The following is a 10,006-nucleotide window of genomic DNA, read 5'->3' on the forward strand; positions in this document are numbered from 1 at the left end:
ATGAAATCCTTGCACAACAATAATTACTGAACTCGCGCTAGCAACTAATAAACTCGAAATAAATTACCTTTCCATGAAGTGCTACATCTTTATACAATCTTCTTAACAAGCGTCCTGTATCTCCAAGATACACATCACGGAGCATCACAAACAGAAAATCATGGGGCTGCACTTCCGCTATCCAGGCTTCTCATTGTGCCATGCTACAACGCCCTCTCTGCATGACTCAACTACTACTGCCCGAGTCTGCGACTCGACTCGTTTGTAATTTAGTCGCTCTCCCGCGTTCTACTCGATAATGCAACCTCTCGAAACCAGAGAGTGTGTATCGCTGAGGTGTTCAGCATGCAAAGATGCTTAAAGTGGCAAACATTCCAAATACACTGGTCTTTCAACATTGCATTTCCATCCCAAGTTGCACCAAGTAGTAACATACAATAAATTAAGGTAGTATCTGTTCCCGAAAGCACAGATACCATTGTTGACCGTGCAGCTTCTCTAGACAGAAATGATAATTAAATCGGCACCCGAGCTGCAAGCAGGCGTTGATATACATCATTGGGGACAGAATGAGATTTTCACTCTGCAGCGGACTGTGCGCTAATATGAAACTTTCAGGAAGATTAAAACTGTGTACCGGACCGAGGCTCGAACTCGGGACCTTTGCCTTTCGCGGGCAAGTGCTCTACCAGATGAGGTACTGTCAGAAGTAAAGCTGTGAGGACGGAGCGTGAGTCGTGTTTGGGTAGCTCAGTCGGTAGAGCACTTGCCCGCGAAAGGCAAAGGTCCCCAGTTCGAGGAGGAGGAGGAGATTAGTGTTTAACGTCCCGTCGACAACGAGGTCATTAGAGACGGAGCGCAAGCTCGGGTGAGGGAAGGATGGGGAAGGAAATCGGCCGTGCCCTTTCAAAGGAACCATCCCGGCATTTGCCTGAAGCGATTTAGGGAAATCACGGAAAACCTAAATCAGGATGGCCGGAGACGGGATTGAACCGTCGTCCTCCCGAATGCGAGTCCAGTGCGCTAACCACTGCGCCACCTCGCTCGGTACGCCCAGTTCGAGTCTCGGTCCGGCACACAGTTTTCATCTGCCAGAAAGTATCATGCTGAAAATGTGTGCCACGACCGGGACTCGAACCCGTGATTTCCTGCTTACATGGCAGACGTTCTATCCATCTTTTTTTTGAGTGATCTCATTTTGTTCTATATTGTTCGTTGAATTTGTTCGGGGAGGATGTCCAACGTCATCTGTTTAGGTTGCTCGTTGACCTATTCACTTAGTTTTTTGTTACAGAGGGTAACTAACCTTCTGACCGAACACGCTGAGCTACCGTGCCGGCATCCATCTGAGCCATCGAGGGCACAGAGGATAGTGCGCCTGCAGGGACTTATCACTTGCACGCTCCCCGTGGGACCCACATTCCCAACATGTCCACACCACTACATTCGTAGTGCGTTAAAAGACGTTTTCCCATCACACTCATTACTCGTGGCAGATTAATCTACCAAGTCCCGTACGAGTTGGGGCATAGCGTGCGCGCTCGCACAAGAAGTTCAATGACCATATTTTAACTATGTATGAAGGTAGTAACATACAAAACAATCTGTGGTTCCTCTTGATATTTACAATTTTTTACTACCCTTTCACTTATTGTGTACACTGGTAAGGCAAAACACTGTAACCGCTGCCCACCGTGACATTCGATGCCACCTGAAGGCGGTGCGGGCACGTGACACTGGTCGAAGCTGGTCGAATGTTCACGTGCTATTGTCGTGAGCATCTACGGAAAGAGGTAGGACAGTGAGACTACCACTAGGCGCTAAATGGTTGGACGTCCACAACTCTTCACATAACTTGGAGTTCTGAGGCTTGTCTTCTCTGTAAAGTAGGACAGATATTGACCTGAGGCATCTCTGCCGAAAGAGCACAGTGCTGGTGCACGCACAAGCGTTTCGGAGCACAACGCTCATCATACATTGTTGAACATGGAGCTCCGCAGCAGATCACCCCTACTTGTTCACATGTTGACCCAACTACGTCGTCAAGTACGATTGCAGTGTGCACGGGACCATCGGAGTTCGACCGTCGGGCCCGCATCTCGTGGTCGTGCGGTAGCGTTCTCGCTTCCCACGCCCGGGTTCCCGGGTTCGATTCCCGGCGGGGTCAGGGATTTTCTCTGCCTCGTGATGGCTGGGTGTTGTGTGATGTCCTTAGGTTAGTTAGGTTTAAGTAGTTCTAAGTTCTAGGGGACTGATTACCATAGATGTTAAGTCCCATAGTGCTCAGAGCCAGTCCTCGACCGTCGGTCAATGGAAATGTGTCGGCTCTTAGGGTGAATCACATTTTTCTACACTACGTTGGAGGTCGTCTCCACAAACGGCATCATCGAGGTGAACGGCGGCTCGAAATGTGCAGCTTGCCGAAGACTCAAGTTTTTTGGAGCAGTATTATGCTATCGGAAACATTCTCCTGCGTTTGCGTGGGACCTGTGTTAGTAATCGAAGACACGCTAACAGCTGCGAACCACCTGCATCCCTTCATGCATGATGTCTTCAGCAAATGCGATGTCATCTTTCAGCAATATCACTGTCCGTGTCTGGGAACCAGAACCTTGCTACAGTGGTTTGAGGAGCATTATAGCGAACTCATGTTGATGTCTCGGCGATCAAAGTCGCCTGATGTAAATCCTATGCAAAACATTTTCGTCGCTATTGGACGCCATCGGCACGAACGGAAATCAGCGATGCGTTATTTGCGCGAATTACGTGACCTGTACGTAGATATCTAATGTCACACACCTTCACAAACGTACCATCTAATTGTCGGATCCCTGATACGTAGAATCAGTGACGTATTTCGTTCCAAAGACGGACAAACAAGCTAGCTGCGAGGACGCCATAAAGTTTTCGCTCATCAGGAATACATTTCAACGCTACCAAATACTGATGTACTAGATGGAAGAGTTTTTACGTTTCAACAGTCGGGAAAAAAGTAGTATATGTAGGGAAACCCATCCCCATAATCCAAGAGATAAGGCTCATTGAAGAGGACCGCTGTAAAGACGGTCGAAACGTCGATATTATAGTTGTTTTAGTGTATCATGATGACGCAGATTAACGCCAGATAGAATGTCACAGTATTCCTATTGGAGAATGTTCACCCAATGTCTACTGACTCCGAACCTTTTTTTCTCTCCAGAATGAGATTTTTCACTCTGCAGCGGAGTGTGCGCTGATATGATCGTTTCATTTCTTTTTTTCTCTATCCTCATGATCTAACTTTCGAAGATTCGTGGAAGCAGTAAATGAACTCTGGAGGGGACCCTCGGTTATCAATCGAAACCCAGCTAAGTCCCACTTGGTACTATAACCTTCTGTTTTGTTACTGGGACGATTTGAACGATAACAAACTTAAAATGGTACTAAATTACTCGCCACACTACATCTAAATAGTTTAATGGTCTGTAGTCTTCAGTCCGAAAACTGGTTCAATGGAGGCTTCCACGCTGCTCTTTCCTCTCCAAGGTCATTTATCTCTACATAAATACTGCCTTCTACATCCCTTCTTCTCACCAACATCTGCTATATATTTTTCTCCCATATTCCATTCAGTAGCTTTTCATTAGTTATCAGATCACCTAGGCTTCAGCGTTCATCTGTAGCATTGCAGTTCAAATGCGTCTATTCCCTTCTTGTCAGATACGTACACTTTTTGCTTCCTTGTCAGACTTTATTCTTGACAAATACTTTCTGAAAATACCTCCTAATACTCAATTTTATATTGAATCTTAAGAAACTTCTCCCTTTTCTCGCTACTCTCAATAAGTTTTTATATACCGTTTACTTAGGCCATTGCCAGTTATTCTGTTGCACAAACAGCGAAACATACGACTTTGTTAGCGGGGTATGGCCACTCCCGATTGATGATAGCGACCCATGCTCAAAGTTAATGGCCAGACATTGCTCACACTCCAGCGGAACTTACTGCAACGTTATATTTGTTTGCATCGAAAGGGATACACGACGTGAGAAATAGGAACTAGATCCTACATCGTAATTGTTTGCATCGAAAGGGATGCACGACCTTAGGGTTAGGAACTAGATTCTACTCTTTACGTCGTGTGTGTATCCCTTTCGACGTAAACAATTGTTCCGCTGGAGTGTGGGCAACATACGGCCATTAACGTTGTGCGTGGCTCTCTGTCATCAATACGACGTCGCCGTACACTGTCGCTCTGTAGGCCAACACAACTTAAAAATTTGTTTACGAAAAACTTGATAAAATATGTACTGATGTAGGATCTGTTGGCTGAAATCTCGAAGGATAATAATATTGCTCAAAACAAATTGATTTTAGCTTTGGCATAAATCCCTTTTATTTTTCAAAGAAGCATAAGTTATTAGAATGGTGGCCACATAAAAATAACTCTGAATAACTATTCATTATCTATCAGCAGTGCAAAATTTGGAATTATTTTGTGCAGACACAGCATTTACATTCAGCATTATGTGTTAAATAAGAAAGTACATGATTGTAATAAGCTCTCGAGAACCTGAATTGTCTATTAAAGTTACCTAGCACGAGCTTTTTGACTGCCAGCGAATCTAAATTTTACAGCCGTCAGAGCTATTCCATCTATATCCATCACAATACAAATCCGTTAATTCACAAGTTTTTACTGGTCCACAACTGCAATGACGTACAATAGAAACTAATGTCGCTCATGTGAGATTTCGTCACTAAGTTGCCCAGATTAAAATCAGAGTCCATTTACAAGTTATCACACGCTTACATGTAGGTATTTTTTGAATCACAGAGCTGAAGCGTCAATCTTATAGAAAGCACACACGTTGCTTTGTGCGTTCTGACGAGAGCATAGAGCGATAAATAACTGTAGCTTTCAGAGAGCCTGCGTAGTGTCCACCGGTATATTGCTCTCCCACCGACAGACTGGAGCCGTCTTGTCTGCTGTCACCGCCCAAATCTTGTTTTTGCCCGCCGTCTGGGACAACGCCCTCACCGCAGAAAGACTCTGTAGGAACGTGGAAGCGTCCGTCATCTCGTGTAGAATTCCAACGACGGCGTTACATGCTGTCTGCATTGTGTCGCGATGGGCGTCCGCTCTCCCTGTTCAGTGCAAACAACAGCCTTAGGCGAACGCTGTCCTACATTGTCTCAGCGTCATCTTTAAAGCCTGCGTTAACTTAATGGTGCCCATCAGCCCGCTTTCGTATACTGTCTGTCTGTGAAATTGCCAGCCTAGAAAAAATTCTTAAGAAATAAGACATCTACAAGTACTCCATGTATTGGCAATCACTATCGGATAATCTTTAACAAAAATGAAGGAAAATGCTAGTTTCAAATCATATTAATCCCATCTACATATCACTCTACACAATTAGCATATCAAATGTCGATAATATGAGTGAGACTATTTTAATTACGGCGTAAATAGCAACCATGACAGAAGGAATCATCACAAAAGTCTAGGTAACAGTCACTACTCCTCTGAATCACTAACCTGTCCTTTGACTCCGAAATAATCATCCAGCTAAATCTTTTCAACATGAGCTAAATGTTACTTGCAAAAGAAACTGTAACATCAACTATTGGCCCATTATGCAAGACCAATTACCTCCTTCTCGCATTTATATTCTGCATTTGTTTGTTCCCCACACAAACTTCTTCTTATTCCGTGAAGGGCTTGACGTAGCTTGTATGGTGGAACACAAGTGATTTTCATGTTTTCGTCCTATGCTCGCATGATATTTCTGTGAGTTCACCTCTCTGATCGCAGTTTACTTCTTTCCCATCTCTTCTGCTCTGATAAAGGTTTTCCACTATCTGTTTCCTAATTGTCCTCTTCATACTCAAAATACTCTTTCCAAAGTCCTAAATACGATTCTTCATCTACGTCTTGTTCAACGTCTGGAATCGACTCCAAGGCTTCATTGTCCACTTTTCCCACATTTTCCCCTTCCCTAAAGCATAGCTTAACCTATAAATGCAAATTCTATGATCCCCATCATTATTTACAACTCGCACCTCTTCATTACTGCCGTCGTCCTCATATTGTGCATCTCCCCCATCATTTGCGTCTCTCCTTTGCTTCTCCCGCTCTGACATATTTACAGAATCTATAATATCGTCCTGGTCTGCTCCGAGTTCTCCCGCAGATGTTCTAATGACTGACCTGCTTCTCACATTTGTCTATGTTGAATCTGATCTGCTGCATGATCTCTGTCGCGAGCAGCTGGTGGTCTCATCACCTCGATTACGCTTGCTGTGGTCAATTCGCTATAAATTGTGGGTGATTGTTCGTTTGGGAATAGTTTCCTGTGCCTCTGTTTGGTGGGAACGTCTGGAGCCGCTTATCCATTTCTGGTGGTCTGTTTCTGCTGTTTCTTCTGTTTTTCTCCCATCGAGGCGGTCCACGAATATTATTAGCATTGTTCCCACTGCTCTCCGCTTGCTTCCTTCTTTCCCTCTCCCGATTCTCTTTCAAAGCAAACTCTAACTCGCGTAAAATGTTTATGAATGTTTGCACGTCTCAGTCATACCTGCCAGCCAATACTTGCTGATATCTGTTAGGTAATTTCATATAGCAAACTCGTATGGTTCCCTCGCGTTATATAGTGTGTCCAAGTACTGGTTCTTGCGTAAAACATTGTCAAAGAACCATCTCACTCATTTGGACTGGCTGCTCTCTTTCTAAATGAGCACACAAGAAATATAGCTTATCATAGTATGAAGGCTTTCATCCCGGAAGGTTTACCAGAAGATAATATAGCTTATGTTGCAGTGACAACAATGGTAATAACGATAAACTGAACTGAGATATCTGTACCTTTGGATGAATAGATCTGTCGTTTCCCACATACTTTTGGAATTTCCGTATGGAAAGGAAGGGCTTAAAATCAAATACTTCTTCCTGCCGAGCATACGTTCTGTCAGTTGTCTGTATTTCTCTGTATCCTGCTACAGGTCCTCGATATGTTGTTCCCTCATTACTTCTATTTTCCCTTGCGACAAACTCGATTATGTCCACTGGATGCGCCCTCATGAGTGAGTACAATTATTTCGTTAGTTTTCATCCGTCCCCAAACGTGAACATCGCGCGATCATCTCCCGAAAAACATTATCGTTACTAATTCTTCTTTCCTGTACTGTACTCAACTGGACCAATGATTGATTTTCCTAATTTTCCCTGGTTGAAGATGTATTCGAATTTCCGGGATCGTCGCATCTCTTCCGTATTTCTTGTGAGATTTCGTTCTGCTTGCGCTTCATCTAATTTCGTGACGATGTCAACATCAGTACTGTCCAGTCCATTTCCGATTTCTACCACGTATGATTCTTGTTCTTTCTGGCTCCTGATTGCTTTTTCCAATTCCTCTCCCAGGATTGAAAGTTGTTCTAATTGTATATTTATTACTTCCTTTGCTTTTTCTACGTCTTTTGCTAACTGTTTAGCTGATTGCGCTACCTTCTTAGCTTCCGTAGCGTCACCCGTTCCTTCCGTCGCTAATCCTTTTACAAATTTTCGCTCAAAACGTCCCATTTTTCTTTTATCTCTTTCCCAGTTACCTTCATTTCACGACATATTTCCTTTCTCGCTGCCTTATTCTTCTGCTCCATTTTTTGCGGAAATTGCTATACAGCATGTTCTGACTTACTTAGCTCATCTCCTCTCCTGAACTCAAGTGAGAATGCGTATGCAGTGCTCCCTTCTGCCCGGTAACCTATGATCCTCTTACCCGCGCTCTCATGTCGTGAAGCGACAGTGGCGTCCCCTTTCTTGTTCTCCCTGTCATATCAGATCGCAACCTATGACTCAGAATTCTCCGTCTGTTCAATTTGAAGCACGGATGACCACTGAATTGTCAGTTTCGTGGAAAACGTTATCTACACCTTCCCCATACCTGATAAATCGCTATGCTGATCTCGCTCCATATTCGAAATTTCCGTTAACTTGAATAATTCCCTAGTTGCTCTCGTCTGGCAACTACTCCTCATTCAAATGCGTATTGAAAACATCTGACGTACAGTTACATCAAAAGTTATTAAACCCATCTAAAAAATTTCTACGCGGTGCGAGTGCTGATAGATCGATTGGATGTGAAGCAGAATCCATACAAACTAGAAAAAGCTGAAATATCACCTACTTCGATTATTTAATTCTTGACAGCAGTAGTTCTACGATTAACACGGATTTATATCATAATAAACCAACTTAACTTTAATCTAATTTTAATTGTGAAAACCTTTTACTTCTCTCTTTGCCCTATGAGCATTACGTTAGGAAAAACGTTTTAAAATATTCCTGAAAATTTCCTGATTACATCACGAAGTTTCCGTTGCCTGGGTACGCCAAAAATGTCCTACTCCACCTAATAAGACGTTCGGTAATTAACGTGTATCGTTATGTAGATGCCCAAAAACGTCTGAACTATAATTTGTCGCATAAGAATTTGTTTATTAATGCTGAATTACAGCTCTAAAGGCTTCAGAAGGGCGGTGGAATAGTGACACTATGATTTAATTTTGTGACCAGGTGAGATACGTATGTGATTGAAAGTCAACTTTACCGTAAGTTCTATTTGTTATTATAAATCGTCACATAAAACGAGTACAGTAGTTCGACTGAAGTATAGCACGAAAATGTTTAATAAAATCCTATTCACTGACAAATTATCACAAGAACATGAAAGAGCTACAAGTAACTAAGGTTGGCCGAGATTCAAGACAAGGATCCGATAACACACTGATCCGTTTCCGTGATTTGATGACAGTGTCTGATAATTTTTTTTAAAAATTAGGCATGCGAGAAGGGCGTTTTCCCGCTACCCATTAACACAATAAAGTTAACTCAATATATTGCGACCTACGCACGCCGAAGCCGACTGCAGATATTATTATTATTATTATTATTATTTTACCAGCGTCGTTGTGTTGTCCGCCAGTGCTGCTATCTCGTGGAGCGTCCCCCCATTCTCAATAACTACTATGTCAGACCAGGCTGACCAATGAAATTTCCCCATTTTTCGGCCTAGAGGTCTGCTACTAAAGAAAGGAATGTGTTCCGCCTCTGTCCTGTCGGTACCTTAAAGTAACGTATTAACATGTCTCCGAAGACCCTGCAAATATTCCTATCCTCTTTATGTATATGAGGGACCACCTGTAGGTGTTTTTGGGGCGACAAAGTTGCACCGTCACACTTATACAAAACATTCACCTTGCTTGCTGTGCTCCACCGAGAGCATAGAGCCATAAATACCTGTAGCTTTCACAGAGCCTGCGTAGTGTCCCCCGGTGTAAATCTATCCTATCTCCAGACTGGTCCCGTTTCCCTGATAACATCACCCAAGGCTTTTTGTTGCCCGCCTTCTGGGACTTTGAATGTAATTTACAACGCCCTTGCTGCAGAAAAACGCTGTAGGAACGTGGGAGCGTCGGTCATCTCTTGCAGAATTATAACGGTGGCATTACCAGAAGTCAGCACCGTGTCGGCCCGTGACGGGCGTCCATTCTCCCTGTCCAGTGCTCACAACAGCCGGAAATTTATGAGCGTGTTGTACTTCTAGCGCATAACTACTTCAGCTTTAATGAAAGATTTTATGAACAGGTAGATTAACTCGCTATTTGCAGTTGCCTAGCTACCCAACAGTTACGTAAATCATTTAGAAGCATTCTGTTCCAATGACAATTTGGCAGTAAAGAAAAAATTATACGTTACAAACGCTATGTGAATGACACTCTTACCTTATTTGATGGACCAGTGGAGGAAAGTTATCAGTTTGCGAAAGAGCTTAAGAAACGCTCCAAACACATAAAATTTTATGTTGAACACGAAACTGATAATGGCATTAATTTCTTGGATCTAAAAATCAGTAAATACAATGGTGACCATAAATTGGAAATATTCAGAAAATCCATTAAAACAGATGTCACAATCAACAGTTTATATGCCACCTCTAGTAACGCAAAATGGCATATTATAGGACA

At 43.0% G+C, this 10,006-nt stretch overlaps 1 non-coding gene across 1 annotated transcript; it reads right to left on the bottom strand.

The window, feature by feature from the left end:
- Window positions 1-972: 972 nt before the first annotated feature.
- Trnaa-cgc lies at window positions 973-1,045 on the bottom strand. The gene has a single exon. It is a non-coding gene; the product is annotated as a tRNA-Ala (tRNA).
- Between the last annotated feature and the right edge of the window lie 8,961 nt (window positions 1,046-10,006).

This window comes from Schistocerca americana, chromosome 5, assembly GCF_021461395.2.
Source record: "Schistocerca americana isolate TAMUIC-IGC-003095 chromosome 5, iqSchAmer2.1, whole genome shotgun sequence".
NCBI lineage: Eukaryota > Metazoa > Arthropoda > Insecta > Orthoptera > Acrididae > Schistocerca > Schistocerca americana.